The sequence below is a fragment of the Mixophyes fleayi genome, chromosome 6 (assembly GCF_038048845.1).
Source record: "Mixophyes fleayi isolate aMixFle1 chromosome 6, aMixFle1.hap1, whole genome shotgun sequence".
In the NCBI taxonomy this organism is placed as follows: Eukaryota; Metazoa; Chordata; class Amphibia; order Anura; family Limnodynastidae; genus Mixophyes; species Mixophyes fleayi.
Genome location: NC_134407.1, coordinates 158,983,850 through 159,005,739, shown reverse-complemented (window position 1 = coordinate 159,005,739; position 21,890 = coordinate 158,983,850). Strand labels below are relative to the sequence as shown.

The 21,890-nt window shown below is 39.6% G+C and overlaps 1 protein-coding gene and 1 long non-coding RNA gene across 3 annotated transcripts in view; one reads left to right on the top strand and one right to left on the bottom strand.

The window, feature by feature from the left end:
* Positions 1-15,490, bottom strand: part of STAT3 (signal transducer and activator of transcription 3) — a 69,664-nt gene extending 54,174 nt beyond the window's left edge. The window contains exon 1 of one of the 2 annotated variants that reach the window (XM_075176912.1): positions 15,470-15,490. The gene's annotated coding sequence lies outside the window, so the exon portion shown is untranslated. The other variant, XM_075176909.1, reaches the window with a different exon arrangement.
* Positions 15,491-15,762: 272 nt separating this feature from the next.
* On the top strand, positions 15,763-17,592 carry LOC142160440 (uncharacterized). Its single transcript, XR_012693226.1, has 3 exons — positions 15,763-15,960; positions 16,457-16,559; positions 17,051-17,592. It is a non-coding gene; the product is annotated as an uncharacterized LOC142160440 (long non-coding RNA).
* The last annotated feature ends 4,298 nt before the right edge of the window (positions 17,593-21,890 follow it).

Below are 21,890 nucleotides of genomic sequence, written 5' to 3'. Positions count from 1 at the left end.
TCTTGGATGTCCTCTCGCCAACTCAAACTTAATCTTTCTAAAACAGAGTTAATAATATTCCCACCCACCAAAAAGAGCATACCTGACATTTCTATCTCTGTTGATAACATGACCATAAATCCCACCCCACAAGCTCGCTGCCTAGGTGTAATCCTTGACTCATACCTATCCTTTGTTCCCCACATTAACTTTATATCTAAATCATGTTATATACATCTAAAAAACATTTCCAGAATTCGCACATATCTCACACAAGACACTGCAAAAACCTTAATCCATGCACTTATCTCCCGCATTGACTATTGCAATTCCCTCCTTACTGGTCTTCCCCAAAACAGGCTCAAACCCCTACAATCTATTTTACACGCAGCGGCTAGATTGATTTTCCTTGCAAATCGTTATTCCTCTGAAATACTCTGTATGCCTACGCTGGTTGCCTGTTTTCTACTGAATTCTATATAAAATACATTTACTAGCCTACGAGGCATCAACAAAGCTGCACCAACATACATCTCCTCGTCTCAAAATATCTCCCAACTCAGCAACTCCGTTCTGCGTCTCTCATCCACCCTCATTGCATCCTCCCATATCCGGTTACAGGACTTTTTTCGGGCTGCACCCACTCTATGGAATGCTCTCCCTCGCACAATAAGACTCCTCTGGTCTACAAACTTTGAAGCGTTCTCTGAAAACCCACCTCTTCAGACAAGCTTATAATATTCCTCAACCACCCTCTTAACCTCACTACATTACCCTGTTACCACCCTTTACACAATTTCACACAAGACAACTACCCCCTGAACAACATTGTTGTGTGACAGGATCATTTAGCTTATGAGTCACTTTTACCTTTGCAGTCTGGCTGGACCGAAATGCAAAATGTAGACTTAACCTTATGTATCAAACTCCCATTGTCCCATAGATTGTAAGCTTGTGAGCAAGGCCTGCTCACCTCTTTGTCTGTTTTACCCAGTTTGTTTATTAGTTTACTGTGTTTGTGCCCAACTGTAAAGCGCTACGGAATATGTTGGCACTATATAAATAAATGATGGAGGAGCACAGCTGTTCTAAACACCGAGCACAAAAATCATGTAGAAGCAGCATACAGTAGTGACGTGCAAGACTTTAACGAGACCAGCACATAACCTTAGCAGCAACCCAAATTAATCCTCAGATATATTTCTATCCACAAACTGCTTTTAACTTGCAGTCACATGGAAGAGGGTAGGATATCCAGCCAATTGCAATTTTGTCCCTGCCTACCCGTGTTACTATGTTATTCCAGCAACAACAGAGCTATTTACAGCAAAGGAAGTTCCACCTCGTATTGTTATTGGTCAATGCTTGCTATCTCTAATCCTATAAGAATTAGCTCAGCAATGACTCATCTGCGGAGGGGAGGGAGTACAAAAATGCACCTGGCAAGGCTCAGACTAGAGTATCTTCGGACCACCAGAGAAATGACAAAAAAAAAAAATCACAGCGTGTTCTACACTGTGTATGACACATGCATACATGTATGCATTTGTTTACATTTCTAGTACTACTCTTTTTTTAAGTCACAAAGCATGAAAAAGTCCCATGATGAAAGCTCCAGTGAGGAGATCCCACTAAATTTATTACAGGCAGTTAGGAGAGAAGCTAAAACCGTAGACGTCCCAGACGTCCCCAGGCTGACCTGCTAGATGATGACTGAGCACAGTGGGTTTCACTATGGCTTAGAGTCATAACGGTTTGTTGGGATAATCCTCAATTTCCGATTATATAATCGCCTCTTAATTATTTAACAGAACAAAATTATGCAGTATCCAATAGCATTATATCAGTAGTCTCAATTCACCTCATCATAATGGTGGAAACATTTGGGGTCTGCATTTGACATAATTAATTGTGACTTAAAACTCACTCAATCCAAAAAATCCCCAAACTGAAAACTACTTGTTGCAATATTTTTGTACCAATTGTGAAAGTGTTTTAGTCATTGTTTTTTGTTTTTTTAAATTTGTCCCTCAACCCCAAATACTTAAGACATCACAGAAGAAAACCTGGGGGCCAAAGAAAAGTATAATTATTATTGATATATGAATCAGCAGTCTACTCAGCTTTGTGAATGGACACCCCTCCCTCAAACAATCTGATAAAGTTAACTGTTACGCTCTATACTTCTGCTCACCTACTGCATTTTTAACCAAATCTGCATAATCTCACTAAAATTATCCGGAGAGCAATCTGAGTATTTGATAATGGATTATTTAGGTCACATTGCATCTTAAAGACCTAATGGAATTTAAGAAATCGGATATCTATTCTGTCAGTTTTCTCCAACCCTTTTGCCCCTAGAGATTTGTGATAGCAAAGAACCCAAAGTAGCTTTATTAATGTTATCTATCCTGTCTCTAGAGATTACATTGCAGAGACGTTGTACTCATTATCATGCTGCCCTATTAAAAGGTCCATATGAATACAACTCTCAAAGCATTTCTCCATGGTTTCCAAGTAGGAACTTCTACAGCATCTGTCACAGTACATCAATTACCTGCAGTTGAAGGCAGTCATTTTGTGGCCTGAGCTAATTTTCATAAAAACTAAGAATGTAACTAGGCAGCAATGACATCACCAAGGCATTAAATGCTGTCTCATACATCACTGACATTATTGGCTCCTAGTATTTCAAGTGTCTGATTTGTAACTAGATGAAAGGCTGAAGGCAAATTGTTCGATATATAAAATGACTGCTTTACTCTGTAGGTTACAGGTACTTGAATATACTGTTAACCTCCACCAACCACTTTTAAGAGCATCAAATTACTTCAAAATTCTGCCCGACACTTGTGACCAACAGATAAGAGCCTATACTCTAATCTGTTCCCCAACTATCCTGTGTTGAATCCAGCATCTGAGCCAATACCCAGCTGTCCTCTTCCATAGTAGGCGGTCAGAAGGAACCAGCAAGACGCACTGCAGCAGCTATACCAACCATCCAGAAGTAAACAGTTCCAGGTGCCCATGAAGGAGCCCGATTGTGGCAGAAATATCCTCCTTCAACTTGTGTGCCACTAGCATTCTCAGTTGGCAAGTGTCTGGTGACAGATGACGATGGGGGCAGTGGTCAGTAAAAACAGTTACTGATGGTAAGAAAGAAAAACAGACAATCTGTGAAAGACCTCCCTCTCCAAAAACACCGGCTGGCAGTCTATCCGGTCACAGCACCGACACACCCCCATACCTCCTTTTCTTTAGCAGGATGGGAGGCCTGGGAGTGACCTGCCCTGGGGAGAGGAAATATCGCAGCTAGAGTACAGTAATTCTCAGATGTACCATTTACTGATTTACTAAAGATTATGTATTGCCTGCTCTGCCATTTAGTAAGTGAAACGGAGAGAAGAGAACAACAAAAAAGCATTTCTTAAGTGTGGTATATAGATCTTGCAATACATTTTTAAATGTTTAGCTCAAAAATAAAAACCTCAACATTAAAGAACTTCAAAATGTTAGTGGTCACACTGCAGTGGTGGGCAATAGAGAGCCCGGGGAGTCTTCACCTGTGGCCTCCACCTCTGTGAGCCCACACAGTATAATTCTCTGCTTTATAGACAGAGAATAAAACTGAACAGGATTAGCTAGTTTCTGCATGATGTGACCTTCTCTTCACAATGCATGGAGGTCACACCGCACATCAGAGGAGGATTGAATGTAGTGTATTCTGAACCGCATGCTCTCCCTCCTTCCACTGCGGGATCCAGCTATGAAGGTGAACCATTTACAGGCTGTAGATTAGTCAAAGAGTGAGGCATGTGAGGAGGTCCGAGTGGTAGGTGCAAGAGTTTTGAAGTACATGCAAGAACTGAAAGCATCCAAGTGCACGTGGGGGCATTTTCTATCAAGCAGGACGTCTGAGGGGCACATAGTGGAATTTTGGAGCAAGTGAGGGTCATTTTAGGAAGTGTTATGTGGGGGTGCAGAGGTTGTTTTGGGATTGTGTCATGTGCAAACTAATCTCTGGGCATACACATCTGCAAATATGTGTTTTGAATAAATGCCTAGAAATAGTGTGACATGGCTCAGATGAGCTGTTTAAATCAATTATGTTAAACTCCCCAAAGGGTTCTGGTAGATAAGAGCCTAGATCCATTTTAACACTTTTTTCATTTATGGCAGGTCGCAAATGTAAAAGCCTTTGAAAATATCTCTTTAAGGACAGTGAAATCTAACACCTCTGGGAAGCCTCAGACATGCCGACTGCGGAGACAGGGTTATTTAATAACAAATTGAAGCTCAATAGGGTCAAACGAAAATATATTTTCTCCAATATCATACTTACCAGAGGCATGTGTGGTATGCAGATGAAGGGGTACTTGTTTGTAAGCCATTCCGGTAAAAAGTTGGAACAGGTTATTTAAATCCTGACTAGAAAAGGTTTTTGTTAATAGGAGTCATAAAACCCTAATTTGCATTTAAATAGATCTTTCAGTTCTGACATCACAGGCAGGGGGGCTGTGGGCCCTCCCGCAGACTTTAAAACTGTAGTATACCTCTAAAGCTGGGTACACACTACACTGTTTTCGTCCAATAATCGGCTCAACCAGCCGACATACGACCGCTCGTTCAAAAGTCGGGTCAGTGTTTGCAGTGACACGATGGTCAAAAGTCTGCCCAAATGGATTATCGCCTCATTTGGTTGGTCGTACCGTTTAATATTTTCGGTCCAATGTCGTTTTCGCTGTGTAGTGTGTATAAACTTCCGACTGATCCACAACAGTGAGTATGAAATTACAGTCATTGCTCACGGCAACATGGCTGTAAAAAGTCGCTAAAGGGACGTCCGCTCTTCCCTTTATCGTCCTAAACAAGGCTAGTGTGTATGCAGTGCATGGACCGAGCGATCGGAACATCGATCGCATGTAAAATCGCTCGGCATAAAAAGTTGGTGGAAATTTCTGTAGTGTGTACCCAGCTTAAGAAATTGTTCACTTTTTGGAGTCAATCTGATATTGAAGAGTGTCCCATTTTTCTGCTTCTCCCCGCACCAGAAATGTGATTGTACATGAGGTATCAATTCTGTGTTTGATCACTTCTTATTTTATAAGAAACAATTGCATTGTATTTGTATGGCATTTTACCGTTATCTTAAGCATTGTGGATGTATTTTCCATATTAAATTACACTTAAACTTATTAAGTCTGTGTTCTTACAAATTTACACGAAAGTTTGGTCAAAACGCTACATAATTGAAAACCGAGGAGAACATTGTGGTCTAGGTTAACTGATTAAAGTAAATTGTGATAGATTAGTTCTAAGGGAGAACTGAAGGCTTCCTAAATAAGAGTGTCAGCTCTTCAGAAAAAACCTTGGTGGTGGCAGAGTTGATACTGCAAAGCTAATATGCGGCATAGATAGGGAAGGATTTAATCATTTTAGACAGACCAGGTGGTTGTTTTTGGTTAACCCTTTGTCACACACACACATCACGCAGGCTCAGGTGAGTGCTGTTCCTGACAGGTTGTATTTTCATTACTGACATTAACAGTAATGCATAGCTCTTGAAGTATATCAGGTTGTCCACGCACTGTTACAATGTATGCAAGCTAACTTGCCTGTCTATAGACACATATTAATAAGCACAGTGCACTGTTACCATCTCACAATAACAAAGCAGAACCCAATTTTATGGAACAAAAAATGTTTTGGGGAAGATCAAAATTGCATTTTATCATTTGAATAGAAGGGAACTTTTTTTCAACTAGCTCTTTTCTCATCTAAAGTACATGCTAGTAAAATGAAGAATGCTCTCACTTGGCACAATCTGATAGAGGTTCTCAGTAATGGCAGTAATTTAACTTTGTATGTAGGTATGAGTACATAGAGCTACACATCAATACTCAATTATGTAATTTCAAATATAAACCAAAATCTTCAGCTAGAAAAGCCAAGATTGCGCCCCCCCCCCCCCCCTTGCCCTCAGAAGGTCAATTGTATACAGCAGCAGCCAATATGGTGATATTTGTGGTTGTAAAATGGAAATTTTCTGCAAAGCAGCAGAAAAGCAGAAAACACCTACACATAGCTGCAGCATATAGCTTAATATAAGGTCCCCTCCATTCCACGGGGCATTTTTATTAACCATCAAACATCATAAGACTATTAAGAACAAAATGTGTATGGCATCATTATACAGTACTTTACAAAGAATAACAAAAAAAAACACAAACTTTCAACATTATTCATCTACTCCAGCTCCTCTAAGCATGATGCAGCTTTTACCCAAGTGGTGAAGTGAGGAAATGGGAAATTTTTGCTTGTGTTTTCATGTAATTTGATATGGCTTCACAGCAAACTAAAATATAAGGAATCTAAAAATTGTTAAAATGCCTTTCAATAGAAGTCACAAGATGTTTAAGGAGTGTTACCGGGCCCCCTCACACGTGCATCTAGCTGAAATATAGGTTTATTAAACCAATATATGAACATTGTTTTATATATAGATTGAGAAGGTTAAAGGGCCAAATCCTACCTCTACAAAGACACTTGCTAAAAATTCCACATTTTACATTACATTCACAGATGCATATATGACCGAAGAATGGGTGGCTGTAATTACAAATGCACATTTTCTCACAGACCTGTTGAGCCAGACAATAAGAAAGTTTTAAGTTGACAGAAAAAAGTTGATGTAGGCCTACAAAGAAGGGGGGGGGGGGGGGCAACAAAACAAAAACAACCTCATCTAGAGCTCCTCTAGATGTCAGCAAATCCATGTCTGAACATAGAAACTGCATTTACATCTACAACATAAATGAATAACTCAATCACACCATCTGTAAATTTTATTTAAAACTATATGACTTTCCCTCCACTGCTTAACAACCCCTGGTAGTATTAATGACAATCTGGCTGCTGAATAGAGTCCAGTCCTGAGGAAAGGAAATCTAAGTTATATGTTGGTGTGTATATTTATAAGACATCTGATATGCTCAGGTTTTGTCACACCCTACATGGCAGCAGCTTTATCTTTCTTAAAAAATGCACACACAGAAAAACAAACATAAAATTGTAAACAAACACAAACCTCTCAATGTACAACTTCAAAAATGATGTGTCAAGTCTATACCAGGTTTCCTTAAAATAACTTAGCAGCTTCCTGTGTACAAGAATAGAACCAGTATGAAAATGCTGGGCACTTTTAGTCTGCTAAGCTTCATATTCATCATAAAGACTTCACCTTATTTATTGGTAGTCATCCATAAAGTCTGTAATAAAATTTTTGCAATCTAAGGGGGGTATTCAATTGTTTGTTTTAACGCGCTAAAACCAAAAAAAACGAGCGCTCTAAAAATATTACCGTTAATACGGTAATTACTCGCTAAATTTCATCTCGCAGCGAGCTGAGCAGCGAGCTGAAATTCAGCCCGCTGGCAGCGAGTAAGTACCGTATTAACTGTTTACGCGCGCAAATTTACCGTATAATATGAAGTTTTTTTAGAGCGCTCGTTTTTTTTGGTTTTAGCGCGTTAAAAGAAACAATTGAATACCCCCCTAAGAATAAATGAAGTCAATTTAATAATCAGGCACACAACACCACCACACAATGTTGCAAACTAGTATTTCAATAACTAGGCAACTGTTGAAATAGTCATTTATCTAATTTATTACCATAGAATCAACATATATTTTCCCTTATTTAATCCATTCCAATATGGCTGCTACTGCTGCAGTATGCTTTCAGTCATTGTCCTGTTGGAATAACCATTTCTTCCTAAACTCTAGGGGGTAAATTTATCTAGCTGCAGGTTTGAAAAAGTGGAGATGTTAACAAATTCTACCTATGGCAGTCAATCAGATTCTAGTTTAGTACATTCTTCAAAATGACAGCTAGAATGCGATTGGTTACTACAGGTAACACCCACAGCTTGATAAATTTACCCCTAGGTCTCCTGCATACAACAGCAGGAATATTTGTCTATATATTGTGTCAAGCTTTTTCCCTCCATTTCGACATGATTTTCAATGTCAAACAAAATAGCAGCCCCATATCATTGTCTCCAAACAACATTATTCAAGGTAGTAATCGGTTTCAGGACACCTAGCACTGAGACCAAAATGTTCAATATTGTTCCCATCAGACCACAGAATCAATCTCCTCATAGGATGGGGGTTAACAAGATCCTGACAATCTTTAAGTGATATTTCATGTGAACTTTCTTCAATTGTATTCCTTTTTCTACCGCTGCAAAAAGCACAAAATTTGTGAATTGCCAGGCTATTATTGTCCCATTGATTTTTTCTTCTACCATGGAAGACTATTCACGGGTTAAGTTTTGTGTCAAATGTTTATTTTTTTCAAAAAAAAAAATGGCAATTCTAACATTTCTCATTTTTACTCACACCCATGCCCCCCCCCCCCCCCCCATGGGATGCTACTATAGAACCTCGCAGCTAGTTGAATCATCCCCTCATTGGCCTATTTAACAAGTGCCCTTTATGCATGGATGTTCAGTTTTGGAGGACTGCTTCTTCTAGACATATTCTAATTATCTTTACGATGAACTTAACAGTGGTCTGGGGGATACTAAATGTCTGAAATTTTCATATAGCCTTCCCCTGCGTCATGCTTTTCAATAACCTTTGTGGGTTTTTGTGAAAAATGTTCGTCTTTGGAAATAACAGTGGGGCCAAATAGAGGGCTCTAATTTGAAAATAGAACAGTGGAATCTCTCATAGACTGGTATATTTATTTTGAACTCAGCTGAAATACTAATTGTACACAGGTGAATTCCAATCAATTACATGACCAGTGAAGAAAACCAATTGTAGCAAAGTATATGTCTAGATGCATCTTCGCAACAAAGAGGGTGAAGAGTAGGAGTTATTCTAATTTGTGGAGGAAATAAATATTGTAGATATAAAACTTCAGTAACTACTTAAGTGGCCAAATATTCATCAAGTGAGAAATTACATCACTATGCTATATATTTATGCTGACCAAAAATCATCCATTTTAAAAGGTGTACCCATCGTGTACATACCTTTTTATGCATTTATAATTTGAAGACCCAAAGCATCTGAATTCACTTGGAGACCTCCACGGTCTGCGGATTAAAAACTATAGTAGCCATGTCAAAATTATCAAGTTGTTTGTTTGTTTTTTTAGACCATCCATCATAACATAAAACATAACACAATACCTGAAGTGGATCCAACTTGAATAATTTTTTGATGTTAAAGAACAAACATAAGTTAACTTGTAAATATCCTTTCAGTTAAAGAAAACAACATCACTTTGTGGTTGTGCGATCTTTAATGAAAGTAGTGTTATGACACACCAGTGATGTAATCAGGCAATCAATGTGTATGTGCAGAATCTCCCTTTACTCTCATTGACATAGGTCGTCTTTTTGTACTCTCCTTCTGTAAACAATGAAGTCCACATTGACTAATACTAAAACACATATGGTGTTCCTGATACTTATTAAAGGCGTTTGATACATCACTAGAAACCACCCGTGCATTTTCTGCTTGGAAGCACATGCTAAGACCCCTTCCCACAAGGGCAACACGCACAGATTTTCCAACCCAGCAGGATTTTTACATATCGCTCTAAATCAAGTTTACACAGCATGAAGACTTAATCTGTCCAGCCCAACTGATTTAATCAGAACAGAATGTCATTGCAAACTGCTGGTCCAATGAAAGGAAATTCCCCACATTAGCTTCATCTGTGAATCTGTGAATAAGGGGGGGGCAACCCATAATCGCTTAATGTTTATGTCCAGTTATCCTTTAAACAAGGATACACTTATGCAAAATTTTCAAGATAAGTAATTTAGTGTAAACCACCATACATTCTCTCCACCCCCCCCTCTCCCCCCATACCACCCAAGGAGCTTCTCGAAGTCAGCCGCATTCTTCTTCAACCTCTTCAATATAGTGTGATTTGTCAGTTGGGTTAAACTAACAGAAGGATGCAGCAGCAGTCCAAAGTGGTGTTTCTCAACTGTGATAAATCATCACCACCATTTATTTATATAGTACCACCAATTCCGTGGCGCTGTACAGAGAATATTTTTTGTCATTCACATTAGTCCTGCCCCATTGGAGCTTACAGTCCAAAGTCCCGAACATATACAGACTAGGGTTAATGTTGTCAGCAGCCAACTGACCTACTAGTATGTTTTTTGGAGTATGAGAGTAAACTCACACAGGAGTACATACAAACTCCACATAGATAAGGCCCTTGTTAAGAATCAAACTCATTACCCCAGCACTGAGAGACAGAAGTGCCAACCACTGAGCCACCATGATGCCCAAAAATGTGAATGAGGCGAAAGTTCCCAATGTGAAAAGAAGCCACATTTAACAATTATGGGATATATTAAAACAACATTCCCGTTGTTAAATACATGGTTGACTTTTTGGCTTCATCTGACCATTCATCTCAACCCTACGCATACAGCTGTGGGTTAGTACAAACTTATAATTAAAGTCTAGCAAGGCATCGTCAAACAGAAAGAGGCAACCACTGGATTACATGGAATAGCTTCCAATGGTCATACTGTGTCCTTGGTTTATATAAAGAGCCCATAAGCAGTCAAAAAGAGCTCTAAAATTCATATGTAAAATCGGTTTCATAATTCAGCTATTTGTAAGCTTTGTCTGAGCACATGGATTTTCTCTAGCCAAGTGTGATTACATTAATAGCATCAACCAGACTACACAAAATCACTCCTATGCCTTAGCTAAGCAATTTTTCAGGCACAGTTGCAAAGAAAATGCACTGGCTCGGTTCAGTCTGGAAAGCACTGCTGCCTGCAGGAAATATGACTAGTAACATGTCCTTGTTACCCACTCGGTATACACATTGCTAGACAGAGTGCTTATCCATGTATTTAGCTTCACAATCCCTTTTTAAACAGCCGTGTATGGTGCTTTATAATATCAGTGAAACAACATTTAGACAGCTAGGGTTTAAGAATTGAGGTTGATCAGGACATTCAATTGTCACAAGACAATGGTTAAGGTGTTGCATAAGTTAAAGCAAAACAAAGGCTTTTTAATGCATATTTGTAAAATTAACTGAGGTTTTACTTCACCACCAGAACAGCAGTTTATTCTTACCCACTGCATGTTACCATATCCCAAAGATACATTTACAAGAACATTGGTGCAGTCCACAAAATGGCTGCCTACACTATGTGTAGATTCCTAGTGCACCTCCTAAGATGCCCATGAATTAAGCACAATACACACCACACTACCTTGATGTGAAAGTCTGGAAAATAAAGCAAAACTGTTTTCCAGTTATTCAGAACATTGTTATAACCTGTAAACATAATATTCATAACAAAAAAATTCTGCCATTAAATCAGCATGTTTAATAAAATGGTTCAATAAGCCAAACAAACCTATAACCTACTTACAAGTATAACCTGTTATATAACTGTTTGGTGCTTTTTAGTGGGGACACTAAGAAGCACCAAACAGTTTAATGTGAACAATCTCCTCAGGTAGGAATAATGGATAATAGCGTTTTGAAAATAGATGAACAGAAGTTGGAGGATTTGCATATCATATCAATGCAATCATCTGGAGGGGAGGGGATAGGAAGACAATATTTACATGCCTGCTGGTTTGAGACCCAGACGACAGACAATGTATCCAATGGTACTGTGCATAGAATGCTTGATATGGATCCATGCAGTGGTCAACGTGGAAATTTAGAAGTGGTGGTATGAAAAATATAATGGGAATTTAATAGTTTTACAATGAACAGTAGGAGAAGAGGCGTGTGGCATACCACCGTATACACCCCCACTTCGATCATTGGAAACCACCTAAACTGTAGGCAATGAGTATATAGGATCAGCTCAGAGACCCATCAACCTCCCAACAGAGGTGTTGCAAAAATGTAGCTAGGCACAAATCCTTTCCGATAGAAACTAATGCAAACTGAAAAGCAAGAGCCATTAGATACTCTTTTAAAGGGTGTATATATTTAATACAAATTAAGGACTAGGCGTTTTAAATATAAAATTAACAATATTACATTTAAGTCTTGTTTTTGCCGTTATGCAACTTTTAGAGGGCCAAAAAAAAAATACTAATGGATTTGGGAGATTCAGATCAACTCAAGTCCTTATTAAACAGGAGATGAAATGAAAAATTCAGTACAAGTGCAAACAACTATAGCTTATGAATGAATACACTGTACTCTTGCTGAAAATATTTGTAACTACACTCAATTCAGGCATATGATTTTTCACTTTTTGTTTATCAATAAACACCTCCCTGGTTCAAAACTCTTTTCTTTCTACTGCCCTCTGGAATGCATGAAGTCTCCAGTATTTGACAAATTTCCTCCTGTACGTCACATATTCATAAAAAAATAAAAAATATATGTTTCTTAGGTTATGGTTACATATTTGATCACTAATTTCACCCTTCATCTATTCTCTTCAGATTCTATTCTAATTAAGTATCAATAATTGCAATAGTTCTTTATATATGATAATTGAAATGACAATTTGATAATATATGTTTGTAGTGGAACATGAGTCAGATGCAGCATAGGCCTTTAATGGTATCTTTTTGGACTTAATGTGGTTGTGCCTGTAATTGTATCATTGCAATGCTGGCGGGACATTAGATGAAAGGTGCCATTATACACAGTCTTTTAAAGATTACTTACAGTTCATAAAGGAAATCCAGCTTATGTATAGATATAGACTGTAGAATGTACAGATAAGATGCCAAGGAACCTCTTGTTCCAGGGATTCTAGTATGAAAATACAGCGACGCTGGCAAACCGCTGTCAGATCTAGTCATGCTGCTTAACTGTTGTATGACTGGTTACACTGCTAGTATGGGAAACCATATGATGGGCCACCTTGCAGAAATATGATTGTTTAGGATTAGGCTAAATAACCAGATTACATGGGGCCAGCCAATCAGTCCAACGCCATGCAAACTGCAGTCACCAGCATAGCAGTCTCCCAATATGACTAACAAAAACCTCCAATTATCAACAATACATAATCACTGTGTGAAACAAAAGCCTCTACTATCAGTCTACACAAACATCACCATAGTACATTGTCACCTCAATCTAACTGTCACTCAATAACTCCTTGTATGCCATGTTCTGTCCATCTTCCAGATTTTATGTATTAAAAGCTAAAACACCAAGTTGCCGTATAATAAAGAGCTACTAGAAAATGTTCACAAATATAGAAGAACCAATTTGAAGAACTCTTTAGAGAGTCCTATCTCTGAATGAAAGCATTTTCCCTATGCATAATTACGGTCTATAACAGCAACACGGAGCCATAGCCACTGAAAATGAACGAGGACAATAGCTTATATATTGTGAGACCATAAAATACACATGATGTAAGCAGCTAACGCTACTTTTAAATAATATTCTTCACCAAACTGCTTAATGAAGATCGGGAAAAGGCTTCGATTTGCAAACAAATTCTTTAGGTATACTGAGGATAACATTCACACAACAAAAAAAAAAAAAAAAGAAGCTGCCTCTGAAATTTTCACTCAGCCACTTGTACAGAAACAGAAATGTAGTCTGGGCTACTTGAAGTTGATGGTGCAATCACTGGGCCTAAGTGCAGAACTGCTGAAACTCGATGCAAACTGTTACTTGGTGATTGATGTTGCATGCCTCAATTTGGGCTATTGTGCCTAGATATCTGCCAAAGTACAATGTTTACAGAGTAAGACAGCAGGTTTTGCAGAGAAGCAGAAGTATGCAGAGTGAGGGTGTTCCTCACCAAGTGTGAGGAAGCTTTTTGTGGAGCATTGCAAAGTCGAGATTTTAAGGAGCAAGATTATTAAAATGATATAAAGGTGGAGAAAATGCATATTAGATATATTTTGTGGAAAGGCATAAACCCATTTTACCCTGCAAAAACGCTTCAATTTTCCATGTGCTCAGAGGTGCTAGAGATAACTGTTTCATCCTACACTTTTATAGACACACATTTTGCACCTGCAGTAGGAGGTTAAACAATTTGAAAGGTGGGCCCCTTGAAATGCACTGGGAAAACAATGAAGGTGTAGCTTCATCTATCCTGACCTCTGGAGCCAAAATGCCCTTTAAGAGGGCAAGGGCCTTCAGACCACCCTTCACCACAAGACTCTGTGGTCCCTTTCTTGTAAGAATGCCAAAGCTGCTATAGCATTATTTTTGTTACCATTTGTATACCACACATTAGATGATTGCACACACAGATGATATATGTCCTTCCTGCTTATAGTGAAGTTTATGACCACAAAGCATCTGTTTGCTTTTTACTATTGGTCAGTGGGAAACCAATAATTTTTTCCATATTGTACAACCCTTTTCTGTTTGCAATCATCAAAATACTATTCTACCAACAATATTATAAACAAGTGTGCTTAAGAAATGAGAGGTCACAGATTCATCATCATAAATTCCCAATCTGAACATGAAGAGATTTATCCAGGAGATGTGCCATATTAAGAGCAACATTGGACATTGTATCGCTGTCAGTGTCCAGATTATGTCATACTACACAATGTAACATTACCCACCTTAGAATTTCATGCAATGCTCACATTCTGTCACACTGATTCTCTAACTGCAGCAATCTATGCTGCCAGGTAATGGATTTTTATAGTGTTTTTCTACAAAACAGGTATTCAGACCTAGTTAAATTTGGTAAATATGAGCAAACATTCTGTCCACTTGGCAAGTAGTCATTTTGGGAGGTATACACTACACTTGATGCCAATTAATTATATTGTATTATGCAAATATATAATTTTAATATTACACTAGGCTACAAATTCACATTATTTAAGTACATCACATTAAACTGATAGTAGTTTTGGAATAATTTATAGATTATGACCATACAAAACTTATTAAACAGCTTATGAGATACAGCTAAAATAGCACAGATATTAGCAATTATTTATCACACAAACCCATAAATCATACTACATTCTCATAAACACATTACTGGTGCAATCATACCAACTCCCAAACTGTTTGGATTATACAATTCTATGTAAAAAAAATATATTTACAGGTTACTGTACAGTTAAGCTTAGGGAACATCTGCGGCAGGAAGATGCAACTGTGGCTCTCCAACTTTTTGTGGAGCTCCCAGTATCTGGCTGTCAAGATATGCTGAGGATTGTAGTTGCACAACATTGTCACAAATTCCCTACTTCTGACCCAGTACTACACAATAAATGATATACATGATGTAATCTCTCTCCATAAAACAACTATACACGTGTTGCTAGCAGCGCACAAAACCCAGAGCTCTCTTGACATGTAACATATGTATAAAACATCAGCTCTCACCTATCTCCCCCTCTAACAACTTCTAATTCTTACTCCACGCTCTGACGCAGCTCCCACCGTTTATGCCACCAAGGCCGGAAGTTACTCGACCCACCTCACTCAGTCCCACCCACACCCGCCAATCACCTCTTGGCCTAACAACTTCCGCCTAAGATTCGCTCACTGTCGCCTCTCTACCAACCAGCGTCCAGTAGTCGCCCAGTGTCCGTCTGTAAGCAGATGTTACGCATAACACTGTAAACCAATCAGATCTTTCTAATGACCATTCCAAGTTGGCTATTAATTATGCATGAGCATCATTCACCACCCCTTTGGCAGCCAAAGATAGTCTGTGAACGTAAAGCCCCTCCTGTTCTCATATTCATTATTCATAAGAGAGTTACAGTCCCCACCCACTTGTTGGTCTTAGGAGTCAGGACGTTCCTTACAGTTTAGCTGTTCTAGACACATAGCTATCCTCCCTCTCATAGGCAGTGAAAGGAAGCGCATGAGCTGCGTAGGGCGGGGAGTCACAGAAAAGAACAGCCTGCTGGAAATCAGGAGGATTCCTGGCAGCGTGACGCAAACGTTAGGTACGTCATTATGTAAACGAAGATGGTCTAGGGCTCTAGGCAAAGGTAGCGCACTTGGTACCCAAGACTTATGTTATTATAAAAAATAAGAAATTATATAAAATGAATATATATATATATATATATATATATATATATATATATATATTAAAGACATAACACTGAAGTATGGCATTATAATGTTATTTCTATATGTATTATATAGTGTTAAATCACAGGATCATTAAACAAACTACTGTATATTTAAAAAGTACACACATGTAAATATGCAGGAAGAGTCTAGAAGGACTGTATATAAAGCCTTAACAAACTGGAAATTATAATATTAATTGCACTTGCTATGTACCACTTATAAAACTGCTACTCTTCATTTCGCCCAATTATAAATCAACAAAAAACCCTTATCTCAATTCACTTCAGGCTTGTGACTCTTTTTTGTTTACTTCAAATTACTGTGACAGCAATTTCTTAAATAAAATGTCATTGCAACCAGAACATTTTTTTTTCAAACACTTTATTTCTCACTTTCTCCGCTTCTTAGATTACAGCCAGACTATCCAGTGTCGTTTATTGGCCACATCTATTTACGTACAGTGGTTGAAGTGGAAATTTAGAAGTGGCGGAATGGAAAATGTACTGGGAATGTAAGTGAATGGGTATTAGAGTGATTTAATTTCTCCAAACTTGTGTCTTGCAACAAACTGATTATCAAACAATTGTTATTTATATATCTTTATTTCCTTCTGGGTGCTTCCTTGAATAACTAATGTCATACAAAAAAAATGAGAAGAATGTTATTCCTTCTATGGGGAACATCTTAAAAATCTTAGTATCCAGCCATAGTAAGTATTTATTAGGAAACAGGAGAACCAAGTCCACTAATACTAGTAAGGGATAACTAGATTAAAGTTTATTCGAATCTTCTAAAATCTTTGACTAAAGCAAAATATTAAAATAAATGAAAATATTAGGGCAATATTGATGAGTGGATTTGATTTATTTTTTATTTAAATAAAATTTGTGTATATCATAAATCTTACTTAAATATGTATTCACTCTAAATTTGATAGCAGCCAATTAACCTACTAATATGCTGTGTAGAGTTTCAATTGTGAAGCTGTTGTGTGTTTTTCAGGAAGAAGTAGAGAGTGACTACAATGACTGGTTGAAAAGAGAACCTCAGAAATATAGTGGCATGCATGTATTTAGCCAATATAGAGAAAAGTAGTAAGCAACCTAGCTGCCTAGTGGTTAGAGAGGGGTTTATAAGTAAAGTAGTGTCCTGAATGGGGGATAGGAATGTGGGGGTTTCATTAAGCTGCTGAAAAGTAAAGCTCAATTTTGTTCCATGTTTACTGGGCAGAGAACCTTATACTGCACCTAAATTTTGTATTAATGAACCAAAGGCTGAGTTGAGCTAATTTCTTCACATTCTGTATGCATATATTTATAGAACCTACTTTCTCAGTGGTATGATGCTACTAATTCTCACATTAGACAGTGTTGCTTTGTTGTACCATAGGCAGTGTAAGCTTACTCCGCCTATTTGCCTCACTTGTTGCTCTGCTTTATGGTTGCTTTATGGGTGATACAAAAGTCTGATTGGAAAGGTGGGATGTCCATTGGACCGGTGTCCAAGCCATCATTGAACTCGACAACGAGTGCTTCTTCTAACATGTATATATACAGGTATTATTATTATTATTATTATTATTATTATGAATTTTTATTTATAGGGCGCCACTAGGTATCCGTAGCGCCGTACAGGGACAAACAAAGCGACAATACAAAGGTGAGACAGCACGATACAGTAAACAAAACTCACAGTAACTCCGTGAGCTCAAAGCACAGCTAGAGGGGCGGGGGAGGGGAGAGGGGAAGGTCCCGCATACGGCGAAGCCCAAGAGGGCACGGAAGGCAGGGAAACCCCCAGAGTGGAGAGGAGGGAGCAAGAGGGAACGGGTAGGAGGAGGGCAAGATGACTGGAGAGCAGAGTTAAAAGTGGTGAAGACAGGAGGAGAGATGACCCTGCTCAAAGGAGCGTACAATCTAAGGGTATGTTTTTAAATGTATGTTACCTTGACAAAACATTGATTTATGTGAATAAACATTTGCAATATGTTTCCAACGATGCAAGTGCTAAATGTGTTGTGCTTCTGTTTTTTTAGTATATAAACTCTGCTTTTTTAAATTGTCTTCACATCACCTAGTCTGCTGTTCTTGCCCATCCTGCACATTCCATTATATATATGATTCTGACTGCATAAGTAGTGAAATTCTCCAGTGCAAAGACTGCCTATTTCTGTGTTATGCCACTACATTGAAAGTGGTGAGCAGCATTGCCGAACTGACTCACTGGGGTAGCTGGGAAATCCCTGTTGGTCCCTAGACCATGCAGAGCCTGCTGCCCACATTCTTACAGCTGATCACTCATCAGCTCCTTTGGTCTCAAGTACCACCTTTTTGCTGACGACACCCAACTCTACCTATCCTCTCCTGATCTCTCTCCCTCCCTCCTCTCTAGGGTGTCCGCCTGCCTCTCTGCCATCTCCTCCTGTATGTCCTCTAGATTTCTCAAACTTAATCTCGCTAAAACCGAACTCATTGTCTTTCCTCCCGCTCAATCCCCCTCCCCTTCCGACCTTTCTATCACTGTTCATAACTCCTCTATTTCTCCTGTTCCTCAACTTCGCTGCCTCAGTGTCATCCATGACTCCTCTCTCTCCTTTGCCCCTCACATTCTCTCTCTCGCTAAATCCTGCTGCTTCCAGCTGTGCAACATCGCACGCAATCGGCCCTTCCTCTCCCAAGATGCCACTAAAGCTCTTGTCCACTCTCTTATTATATCCAGCTTGGACTACTGCAACCTCCTCCTTACTGGCCTCCCCCGCTCTCATCTTGCTCCCCTTCGCTCCGTACTCACTGCAGCCGCTCGGCTCATCTTCCTTTCTTGACGCTCCTCTTCTGTCTCCCTCCTCTACCAAACCCTTCACTGGCTCCCCATCCCCTACAGAATCGTGTTCAAGCTCCTCACACTTACATTTAAGGCCATCACCAACTCCACTGCTCCCTACATCACCAACCTCTTCTCCATTCACGCTCCATCACTCCCTCTGCGTTTGGTCAATGACCTTCGCCTCTCCTTCCCCCTGGTTACCTCGTCCCACACTCGCATCCAAGACTTCTCCCGCGCTGCCCCCCACCACTGGAACCAGCTCCCCCGCTCCATCAGAACATCCCCCAACTTGTCCAGCTTCAAACGGGCCTTAAAAACCCACCTTTTCTTAAAAGCCTTCCAGTCTCCCACTTAACTGCCCTCCTTCCAGTCTCCCACTTACCTCCCTCATCGTCGTTCTCCTCTCCCCCCCCCTTCCCCTTTCCCGTCTCAGCCGCCGTTCTCCCCCTTTCCTCCTCTTACCCTTGCGTCTCTGTCCGTCCTACCATCCCCTTAGATTGTACGCTCCTTCGAGCAGGGCCTCCTTTTCTCCACCATTTATAACTCTGCTCTTCAGCTACTTGCCTCTTCCGTGAGGTCCTTCTGCCCTTCTTCCCCTCTCTCTACCCCGGTGGGGGCTCTCACCTGTCATCTAGCTGTACTTTGAGCTTCCGAGTTACTGTGATTTTTGTTAACTGTACCGTGCTGTCTGACCCTGTACTGTGATTCTGTCTGTCCCTGTATGGCGCTACGGATACCTAGCGGCGCCCTATAAATAAAAATTAATAATATTATAATCACTCTAAGTATCTACTACCAGTGCATATGGCTTATGCCCACCATATTTCCAGAGGGAAATATACTGGTATTTTATTTAAAATACTTATTTTTGTGGTATATCCTAACTTTTACTGCATGGTTAATGCTGTCTCTAGGCAGTTTGGGACAGCAGCAACCTACTCAGCCTACTGTCCACCTAATTCAAGCAACTCTCCAGCAATTCACTCCTCCATTTTCCTGCCATGTATGCCTACCAACTAGAGATGTTCACTGACCCCCGTGTTCAGGTTTTGGTTTTAGTTTTGGATCCGGATTATCTTCGTGTTTTCGTTTTGGCAAAACCGCCCTTGCGTGTTTTGGTTTTGGTTTGGGATCCCTATTTTTTTCTAAAAATCCCTGTTTTGTTGGTTTTTTTTGCTAAAATCACATAATTTTGCTCCCCCCCCCCCCCCTACATTATTATTAACCTCAATAACACTAATTTCAAGTCATTTGCAGTCAATTTCGACCACGTCACAGATCACAATATTATTTTCATACACTTTCAAACAAAGACTGCAGCAGTTTTTGCCAGTGATAAGAAGAAGGCCATTGTCATGTTTGGGTATAGGACCAATAAAATACACCTCTCATGTGTGGAATTATTTTTACCCAAGTCCTGACAACAGTTGTCAAGCCATTTGTAGTATTGTAAAGCCACAGTCAGTAGAGGTAGGGACCTTAACCATCTAGGAACCTCATCCATGTTACGCCATTTGAAGCGAGTTCATGGAAAGCTTTTGTGAAAATCAGAAACTTATGCTAAAAAATAACAAGCAGTCCATCATCAGCTACCTCCCTTCTTTCAGCTAGATCGCAGCACCTGCATCTACACCCCCAACACCTTCATCATCAACATCCTCACAAGTGAACAAAGTTAGTCCTGCAACTATGAAAGCTGTCACCCAGTCACAAAGCGGATCACAGACGCCATGGCTAGTATTAGATCTGTGTCCAATATTCACTATTAATGCAGCTGGTTTAAGACAGTTAATTGAGGTCTTCTGTCCTCGTTACCAAATTCCATCACGACACCATTTTACTAGAAAAGCTATTCCTCACCTCTACCAGAAGGTTCGTAAAAATGTAATTATTGACCTACAAAATGCCATTCTACCCACTGTACACTTAACCACAGATATGTGGACAAGCGGAACTGGGCAAACTAAAGATTATATGATTGTGACAGTCCACTGGGTTGGTGATTCGCCTTCACCAGCAGGGACAGCAGCAGCATGTACCCAAGAACGTCACATTTTTCAGAGGCAGGCTACTCTGTGTATCATCTGCTTCACTAAGAGGCATATTATTATTTATTATTATTATTATCATCATAGATTTGTAAGGCACCACAGTGCTCGACAGCGCCGTACAGTAGGGAAGACAAGGACATACATAAAACAAGACATACGTAAAAACAAGACCAGACAAGGCAGACAAAATGAATGGACATGGAAACAAAGGGTATGGAGAACCCTGCTCATTAGAGAGCTTACATTCTAAAGGGAAGAAGGCACAACTGAAACAAGAGGAGCGAGTGTGGCTCAGAGTGTAGATTGGGATAGTTGTGAGGGTGCATTAGTGTGAATAGTGTTATCGAGGATAAGGTCACCTCTATAAAAGAGATGCGTTTTCAAAGAGTATCTAAAGATTTGAAGACTGTGGGAAAGTCTGATTGAGCGTGGTAGGGAATTCCATAAGTGAGGAGCAGTAGACGAGAAGTCTTGAAGGCGGGAGTGAAAGGTGGTTATCAGAGACGAGACAAGGCGCAGGTCAGAGGTAATACCGCTGACAACCTGTTTGAAAAACTAAGGGATTTCATTGCAACTTGGCTTATCCTGCTTGGACACTCCTGAGGATATGTGATTTCTGATAACGCCACCAATATTGTTAGAGCATTACAGCGGGGCACATTCCCTGTTTTGCTCACACAATCAAATTGCTGGTATAGAACTTTTTAAAAAATGACAATGACATGCAGGAGATGCTGTCTGTGTCCCAAAATATTTAGGGTCATTTTCGGGATTCTGCAATAGCGTGTAGGAGAATGCAGCAGCTGCAAGAAGAATACAATTTAGGGGGAATGTACTTACATTTTGGCAACTGTGCTTGATCCTAGGTTTAAGAGCTATGTCTTTTCTTTGTTTCCAACTGACCCAGATCTCAAGAGATGCAATGAGCTCCTGGTCAGCTCAAGTGGTACATGACACAATGACGTCTC